This window comes from Haemaphysalis longicornis, unplaced genomic scaffold, assembly GCF_048455015.1.
Source record: "Haemaphysalis longicornis isolate Haplotype H1 unplaced genomic scaffold, Haemaphysalis longicornis Haplotype H1 scaffold_14, whole genome shotgun sequence".
Taxonomy (NCBI): Eukaryota; Metazoa; Arthropoda; class Arachnida; order Ixodida; family Ixodidae; genus Haemaphysalis; species Haemaphysalis longicornis.
In genome coordinates this window covers 28,325,278-28,334,687 of record NW_027526245.1, presented here as the reverse complement: position 1 = coordinate 28,334,687, position 9,410 = coordinate 28,325,278, and the positions used below count along the sequence as shown (strand labels likewise).

Sequence of the window (9,410 nt, the reverse complement as noted above, 5' to 3'; positions counted from 1 at the left end):
ACCACTTAACACGTTTACAGCGCCGACGAAAGTGCCGGGACCGTGACGGCGTCTGCTACTCGCAGGTTCACCGATCGATGGTCGCACGAACTGAAATTTTAAGTGAAATTTCTAGTTTAAACTAATACTCTAGGTGACAGAGACTTCTCAAAAACAGCCAAGAAGAGTGACGCAATCGGTGATCGCGCTTTAAAAAGCCAGCGAGTCCGGCGAACCGCAGGCTCGCCTGCTGCGGTGCGCCGCTGTTTTGCGTACCTGCACACTATGCGTGCACTTTCATTAAACAGTGCTCGTTTGAGTCGCCGTTACGAATACACGGTGCAGCGTTAGCTTGCCGTTTTGTTGCGTGTCTCAGTGACAAATTGCCGCGACTGTCAGAAACGTGAAATCTGTTTTGCGATTCCGAAATTAGTGGCCGTAAAACAAAGTGGTCTGGCGAACTAAGAGGCCGCTCGCTTTCCTTGTTTGCTCTCGCTTTACTTAATTACGCTCTTGCAGTATACATTCCCAGTTCGCACTTTAATAGCCTAGAATGAGGGTCAGCAACGGCCGAGTTCCATGCAGCCGACACGGCGGAGGGCTGGATGGGAAATCGGAAGGGGGAGGGGGGAGGGGGGCTTTGAATGCAAAGAGAAAAAATTCAGCGAATTTCTAATAATATTTGACAATAATCTGGCGAAGTGTGAAGATGGGGGTGCAATTCAACTGGAGGACGCCAATTGTCTGTTCTTGCCTCGCTGTCTAACTCCATTTGAAGTCAAAACTGGCGTGTCGGCGTTCAGATTCGACGACCCCTGCACTAGAAAACCAACACAGTCAGTGATGATCGTATGTAAATATTCGGGGCCCCGCGCCGTGTATGCGGCTGTGTTATGTGGTGTTATAGAAGTGCACATCTCTGCAGGCAGCGGGCGTGTGATTTGGTGCATGTTTTGCGTCCTTTAATAGCGCTTAATTTGTTTATTTGGCGCTATTGCCCCACCTACTCGCTAGTATACATGTACCCTCCCGTTCGTAAATCGTGCGGCGTAAAACGTTAAGCAAGAATAATTTAGTTCGCGAAAATACGAAACAAAATTTCCACTCGTTTCAAAGGCGGTGCCAGGCCAGCAGTGTCAGCTGTGTCGGCTGCGCAATTCTTGCGTTCGCTTGCATGCTCCCGCTAAAGCAACCTTTTGCAATTACCTCAGGATATAGGATGAGCAGCGTTCCGTGTTTATGCTACTCGTGAACGTTCCTTTGTCGACCGCACGCAAGAAGAAAAAACTGTAACTGTCGCGAAACAGTTAAACCACCCGACCTGGCGATACTGTCCCACGCCGCGACCATCGCGAAAGCTCGCTAAAAGAAAGCCGACAAATCGGCTTCTTTTAGCGGATATTGTTTTGTTTAGCCTCTGCAACTACTTTAAGGGCTATTTCATACAATATGAAGTCATTTAAACTCGCCACAAAGCGCCACAACCAACTTTCACTCTGGCTTGTAATTGAAAACACATGGAGGGCGGCGAGGGTCGTCTGCTTTTGTACTACCCAGAGGTGTTGGCCGCTAGGGGCGCTGCATGTCGCCAAAACTCCAGCGCAGGAGGCCTATAGGTCCTTTTAATTTCGGCGGCCCGAATTTTTCGCGGATCGGGCTACAAAGCCTAGGCTATTTGCGGACGCTTACCTTCGCGAGTGAAACCGAAGGATGAAACCGCAGCAACGAGAGTAGCCGTTTCGCAACCACCACTGGTACATTATGTCGCCAATTGTTGAGACAGTGAGATCCCTTCCAAGAGAGCCCGGCGGCGCCACACGCAGTGCTTGTGCTAATTGTGAAAACTACGTGGTTATCCCCGAACGTCATGTATTGAAGGTGGTCTGCATGTACCCGTCCTGGCTGAGTCGAGAAAAAAGAAAAAAAAGCTGTAGTGAAATGCTTTAGCAAAAAACCCGTTCCTAAATACTTCTGACCGAGCCCTCCTACTTCCCTTAGGGAGGGGCGATGTTAAAGCAAGGCATATGGTCATTGAAATAAATAAGCCTGAAGAGCTGATCTTTTTAATTTCAAACAGCCGCAAGTAAATTATTGGCCATAACACAGGTGTTCTCCCTTGTTGCTTTCCCTGCGTGCGTCTCGCGATTCACTCCGAGTATGCGGGCGATCAAAAAAAAAAAAAAAATAAAGCCCTGTTTAATGAAGAATGCAAGCGCAGTTACTGTTTGGCAGCCTGATTCTAGTGAAAAAGTTTCCCGCACTCTTCAAGTTAGCGAATTTTCCAAATCGTGGAATTCACGAAAACTACAGGCGCGAAAAATAGAAGCTAGTACCACAGTTTCTGCCTGTTTACTGAAAGTGCCAAAAACATCATATGCGTGCGTACATTTTCATTACTTTTATTCGGCATTTACATTTAACAGATATTGCCAACTGAGGAGGCAGCGTTCGACGTGCGATTGGGCCTAATTAATGAACGATGCGAATTGGTCAGACTACGTTCAAGCTTCAAAGCGTATACAGTAATTCCTCGTTATAGCGAAGTCAGCAGGACGGTGGAAAATTTCGTTATAAGCGGTATTTCGATATAAGCAACCGCTCGAGAAGAGCTTAAGCAAGTGAGCTTTAATTGCACCACAACTGCAAGGAACCAAAACACAATGTATTCAGAGAAGAACAACTTTATTCGGTTGCAAAAAGGGAAGTGAGTTTTGGCTGTTTCACGTTTTTGTCGGGCACGAGCAATCCCATCTCCGATTTGACAAGAAATGCATGAGGCCGTGGTCGTTGCCCATAAAAGTGGCAGTGGCTGTGGCCAATTTATAGGGAGGCGTGCGGGCGTCACGGAATGATACGCGAATTTCGCGCTGGAAACCACCGCAAATGCCATGGCTAGAGTGGTGGTTGTTGCGCTCAAAAAAGGATTACCCGCTCACTCTGTGTACACAGCGCAATCACGAAAACTGACGGTTTTCGCACCAGAGGCTTAGCATGATCACTGGGCAAATTTCCCTCGAGGTGCGCAGCCGTGAAGTTTGCAAAACAAGGGCTTTTCGGCGTTCCCTCGTCAACGACACTGCTAATTCTACGGTTCGAGTGTCGGTGTTCGCGCACCGTCGCGCCCACGCCACTGACCAATGTCTAGGAACAAACTTTAAGGACCGTACCGCGCAGTCTAAAGTCGGATAACGCAAATCGAGAATGAACTGACTCCAGAAAATCGCGGGGAAAGACCAGCTTGCTTTGACCGGCCATGTTGACCGCCTGACTTGCCGATGGGTGGCCGCCAAGGGCGACGCCTCCGCTCGACACTTCGCTCTATGCGGGTCAGGCTCTTCGAGCGCTTCGAGTAATGCGGCCTAAAAAGCATGCGCTTGGGTTGGGACCAGAAGAAATTTCGAATAAAGCAATATTTCGAATAAAGCGATCTCGTTATAACGAGGGAATACTGTATTTGACTCCCAAGCAAAGAGAAGTAAGGATGGTTCCAAAGCGCCTAAAAAAAAAATTATGAAGCACCCTACCCCAACACAAATATTTTCACGCTGTTATATATCCAGGAGGTCGCGGGTTCGATTCCGGGCCGTGGCGGCCGCTTTTCTGATGGAGGTGAAAAGCAAAAACTCACGTGTGTACGTGATTTCGCCGCATATTAAAGATCCCCAGGTGGTAAAAATTAATCCGGAGCCCTCCACAACGGCGCGCCTCATCGCCTGCGTTGCGTCGGCGCGTTAAACCCTACAATCAACCAATTATATATCCACGGGAGTGTACGGTGGGGGTATACACAAAAACGCTTATTTGTTAGGTAACTTAGTCGAAATACCGCGGCATGTGCCCCAGCTAGCAAAAGATTCCGTGCCGAAACCCTTACAAAAATGGTTATTGAGATTGAATTGAAAGTCAATTGACTTTACTCAGTACATTGTGTTGACAGTCAATTGACTTTGAATAGAAATTTTGTATTGAGTTCTCGTTGAAAATTGGCCGCCGCGTTTCAATTGAAACTCAATGCTGAGTTTCAATTAAAAGTCTATTGACTATAGTCAACATGTTTGTTGATTTTCAATTGACTTTCTGTTGAGTCTCAATACACTTTTCCTGTTGAGTTCCTGTTGTGACGTGTCAATTGAAAGTCTATTGAGAAAAGTCTGTTGAGTTCCAGTTGAGTCTGTGTTGACTCTCTATTCATTCTCCTGTTGAGTTCCTGTTGAGAAATGTCGAATGAAAACCTACTGAGCATATTCAAGACAGCCCGTTTGATTTCCTGTTAGTTTTTTGTCAAGTTATTTCAACAATTGCATAGTAAAGTTCAGTTAACTGTACTAAATATATACTAAGTCTGCTTCAATATTACAAAAGCATTCTAAAAACTGTCGTCAAGGTGTCCAATGAGCAGGCGAAATAGTGAGGTGTTGCATGGCAAAGCTTGCTTTATTGCTCACGAAAGCATCACGGGAGGGCTGGAGCCTCGCAGGGTCCACTTGCCTACTTGACTGTGTAGCCTGCAAAATACAAGAAACAGACTTGTTTGTTTGCACCAGTCAAGTACGAAATGATGATTGCATCCCTTCTCATTAAGCATGCTGGTTTAAGTACCTGGCTATTTTAAAAGTTACCTGGCTTGTATGTTTGGAAAGCAGGGAGATAGCAGTTCAACAAATGTATAAGCTTTCCTCAGATTTTAATGCCGTAAGCTAAGCTAGCCGCATCAATTAATTCTACAATTGGTAGGGAGTGGAATGCCTTTAGTTGAATGCCTTCCGCATTAAGGCGCCTGAAATCTACAGGAACGACTATGTTTCAAGGCGGCAGGGAGCCAAAAAATCACCCGCATGGGTCCGTAATCGTGTCTTCCACATCTTTCAGGCCCAAAAGAAATCCAAATAGGCCTATAAAGACTGGTAGAGCCACTACCTGACAGGAGAAACCCCAAACCTGTGCAAAAGTATACCTGTCAACCTGTGGATTTTGTTTTTTGAAATTTTAATGCTTGAAATCTCGTAAAACAAAATTAGAAAATTGTCAACTTGCATGAACTTGTTTACAAAACAAGCCTTGATTAAAAAAAACTAGGATCAGATGGTACTGTAATCTAAAGTTACTACATCAGGCAATCATCGCAAATGGCTTTATGAATGGATGAGCACATAATACTTTGTGCTTACCGACTAGTGGAAAAAAATACATGAACCGTGATGGAAAAAAAACGTGGCAAAAAGAACGTGACAGGAAAAATACATAACTTGAATTTCGCAGTCTTTTACACTCTTGTAACGCTGAAGTATGGTGTGTGCCTTGCAGTACGTTTACCAAACAAGTAGCACTAAGCAGCAGCTTAAAGGGATCATATGAGACATGGGTATATCCACATTTTTGCCTTCATCATAACAATGCCAGAGGGGTACACCAGTATAACAAGGCCGTCTAATGCCAGTTTACACACAAGGAGAACACGAAACAGTTTTGTTTGGCGAGGGGAAAAACATCAGTTTCTGTAAATGAGAAATAATTTAAAAGCTTGTATCCCTTTGCTTGGCGAGATTTTCTATACACTAGCAGCACTAAAACAGTATAGTGATACCATGCCGACCAATCATTTGGGTAATTCCTAGAGGCAGAACATCTGTCAAAACAGATTGACTAAGCCCTCGCGCAATGCCGGTGTAGCATCAGTCAGTGGCACGTCTGATGCCACATTCAGACAAAATGTTATTCAGTGATTTTGCTATTACTCACACCACATTCAGCCCAACTTATTCAAAACTGCTCCGAGAAAGGCAGTCAGCAGGTTGTGATTAGAAGCAATGGCAAATTTCAATTTACGCTAGCAAGTCGAGCAAGTGCTTAAGTCAAAACTGGTATTCATCAGTTTGAAAGTTTGACGCCTGTGCATGTTCTAGCGCAAGCTGCCTAGCACCTGTGACAAAAATTGGCAAATGAGAAATATACGGAAAGATACATGGAGAGAATTGGCACTTAGTGGTAAAAGACTAATATATGACAACAGTGTGCAGTCTGTTTCCAACTACTACTAACGCAGCAGGTTTTTTTCTGCATTGGTTTTAAAGCCAAAGTGTCTGCTTGCCTTTAGGGTGCCGAGGTAACACATCAGACTTGTGTAAAGATGTTTTGGGTTTAAACCCTACCTTCTGCGGATACATAGTCTCTATTTTCCAAAAGCAATCAATGAATTTGTTATATTCTTGGGCATTATTTTTTTAGCTGGGATGAAGTACGGTTTAGGCCACATTTGTCACTGCTCTGCACTCAGGGAACGCTCTTTCTCCAAGCAATCGTTCAAATTAATACGCAAATATATTGCTGGCTGCCAGCACTTTAGCTTGCAAGTATATTTTACTGCCATGTCTCCTAACTGGTTGAACACACTATCCTGTTTGTGACTGGTAGATCTGCCTCTCAGCCTAGCGCTGTCAGGTGTGCTTGCATGGCACAGTATTCGTGCGTTTGTTATTGATCCGACAGGCACTTGTTCGATTCAACCTCTTTCATTTTTTTTTCATTTTCGTTAACTTCGTTCGTCAAACATTTTATTTATCTTCATCATGGTGTTCTTTCTTTTTTTATGACACTTCGTACTAGGTAATTCATGGCTGCTGCTCCGTTCTGTAGCGGCACTGCATCTGGGATTTTATTCATTCGTCAATTGCCTTCGAAGGTTTTGTTAGATCTTTAGCTTAAGATACATACAAATATAGAACACGCGAAAGCAATACAGCAGCGCGGAAGACAATAAAACACTGATTGATGTCAAAATGTTGTGTGCCGGTACAATAGCCTCCCCCTTCAATTTGTTACACTTACGTACAGTATTTTTGCAAGGCTGAAGTGAAATCATACCCTTTAGGTCGATCTGGAGACGGCGGGAATAAAAACAATGTTCATATACCGACAAATAACCAAGTCGTGAGTATCGCCATTCAGGAAGGTCTGCACAACATTTGTCATGATGAAATGTACAGTGTGCGTCAGGCTTGTCTAGGGCAAGCGAGCGCACGGCTCCGGAGCGTGCTGGCGACATCTGCTGATAACTGCTGGGTTAGAGATAGCTTGCCATTGCGCGTGCGCGGATCTCGGACAGGGTCGGGCCGGTCGTCATTTCGCATGGGCCACTGTTATTTGCAGACGCCACCACCCACGAGGGGCACTGGTCTTCCCCAGTGCCAGCCATGAGCGGTGACAGGCCAGATAGACGCGCCGTTTGACGCGTTTATCGCAGGCAGTTACGTAATCGCATAAAGCAACGAGCGCCAATCTTCTGCATCTCAAGCGCACCAAACGGAAAGCACGCAACAAGAATTCACTGCAGGGATTTCGGTCGAACCTGTTGTGCGATTATGTGCGATTACGTAAGTCCCTGGGGTGATAATGCACCGCGTCAAATTACGCACTGATCTCCGGCGTCACCGCTCACGGCTGGCACGAAGAAAAGAAGCACCCGTTGCGGGTGGTGGTGTCTCCAAATTTTAGAGGCCAAAGCTGAACGACGAACGGCCAGGGCCTGTCCGAGATCCACGCACGCGCAATGGCAAGCTATCTCTAACCCAGCAGCTATCAGCAGATGTCGCCAGCATGCTCCGAAGCCGCGTGCTCGCTTGCCCTTGACAAGCCTGACGCGCACTGCACAGGAGCGCTCGGAAAGAATGAACTTACCTTATAACAACGTCGCTCCCAGCGGGGCTCCCAGCGTGGTGAAATTGACGGATTCCAAAGCGTGGCTAACAGGGATGGTAACACCTCACTTCGCAAGCTTCTTCACCGTACGATCACAGCGCACAAACACAACACGACACACAAAGGATGTTCACCGGCGGTAGAAGAGCGCATACGATGGCTTTTCCTTCAATAAATTCGATGTATCGCCAGCTGCACTGCAATGTCTGACCTTCGATGCTGGTTGAAAAGATTCGCACACGGCACATAAATCGCCAACAACACGAGGAAAGCTATAAATTTGCACAGAACAGCGAGAACGACCGCACGAGCGCACCACGCCGGACCCCGCACATCCGGGATTGCGACCAAGCGACATTGGCTTGGTTTCAAGTCGGTTTGCGATGGCTATGCCACAGCTACGCATTCTTGTGAAAACTGAGCGTGAAAACATTGACACGAGATATCAAAAAAACCTACGGCGGCTTGTGAGTCCTATGTTAATATTTAGAATAAGTTTTTATAGAATTATTACCAACCCCTCTAGCAGCAGTAATAATATTATATTGCAGATAACCGACCTCCGCCGAGGTCGCAATGTTGGCTGTCAGCGCCACTGGCGGCAGTGGCAACGCCGCGTACTAGACATTCGTGACAGCGCGGTCACTTTAGCTTAGCGTAGGAGGGTGCCAGAGGAACCAAAAGAACTGGTTATCGCCATGGAGGAAAGAAAAGAATGGTTATCGCCGGGTGTGGAGGTGGATGGCACGTCTTTTGTGTCCGGGCGCCCGCTTCGGCGAACTGCAGCAGGAGAGAGGACGGAAGAATTCTGGAAAGTGAAATCTTGGAAAGCAGCTTCAAAGTTCCTGATCTGCTTGCGGGCGCAGGATATTTGCGAGGCGCTTGTGTTTGAGAAACGTAGTCCGCGGACGTGTTGACATCGTTAGCGAGAGAGACTGCTTGCGCGCTTCAAAAGCTCGCTTTCGGCGGTGCTCCCCAGCGTCTGCGCTCTTCTCGTTTTCCCGGACCGTTTCACTATACGAGAGTACGGTCACTGTTGCCCGGATCTTTAATGGCGAAGCTCTATTTCTCAGCCCTGACTTGCCAGGCCTCTGCCTGAAGTTTGTTCGGCGGCCTTTTGGCCCCTGCGCGCCTAGTCGTGCGACGAACCCATCCGCTAGGTGAGGTGCACGATACACAGTACCCCACGACCTTGTCAGCTTGGTCGTGGCTCAAATTGAGTGGAAGCTGGGGTTTGAGAATTTAAAAAGGAGTTTAATTAACTGAAAAAAAAACTGGGATTACATGTGTAGACAGAGGAGCACTCAAAGAAAATGTCCTTGGAGTCTGGCTTCGCCTCATGTTCTCGGGCATAAAGTCACCCGAGCCAGGGGCGCGTTCCTGCTCTTGAAAAGCTCGGGTCCTCGTGGCGCGGCCGTGGCCGCACATTTCGGTCCTTCTGCGCGTCTTCGGGCGGCCGCTTCGGAGGTGTTGAGAGGATAAGGGCCCCGTGGCCGACCGTTCCCGCTTCTCGGCGGAGAGATTTCTGCGAATCGTCGGAGAGCCGCTGACACGCCCCTCCTTAATTTTGTGCCTGTCCTCAGGCACATGTGTCCGCGTGGAACGGCGTTAGTTCACGCGCTGTTGCTAGGCTGAAGATCGAATGGGAGAAATGTCATCACTGCTTTGGGGCTCGGTGTCGTCTGCCTGTCTGGAGAGGGCGTCTGCCGCGACGCTCCGGCGTCCCGGGCGGTGCT

At 47.3% G+C, this 9,410-nt stretch overlaps 1 long non-coding RNA gene across 1 annotated transcript; it reads right to left on the bottom strand.

Annotated features, from left to right (window-relative positions):
- Nucleotides 1–4,389: 4,389 nt before the first annotated feature.
- On the bottom strand, nucleotides 4,390–8,006 carry LOC144165218 (uncharacterized). The gene is made up of 2 exons (XR_013321412.1): nucleotides 7,654–8,006; nucleotides 4,390–4,484 (listed from the first exon to the last, which is right to left on the bottom strand). It is a non-coding gene; the product is annotated as an uncharacterized LOC144165218 (long non-coding RNA).
- Between the last annotated feature and the right edge of the window lie 1,404 nt (nucleotides 8,007–9,410).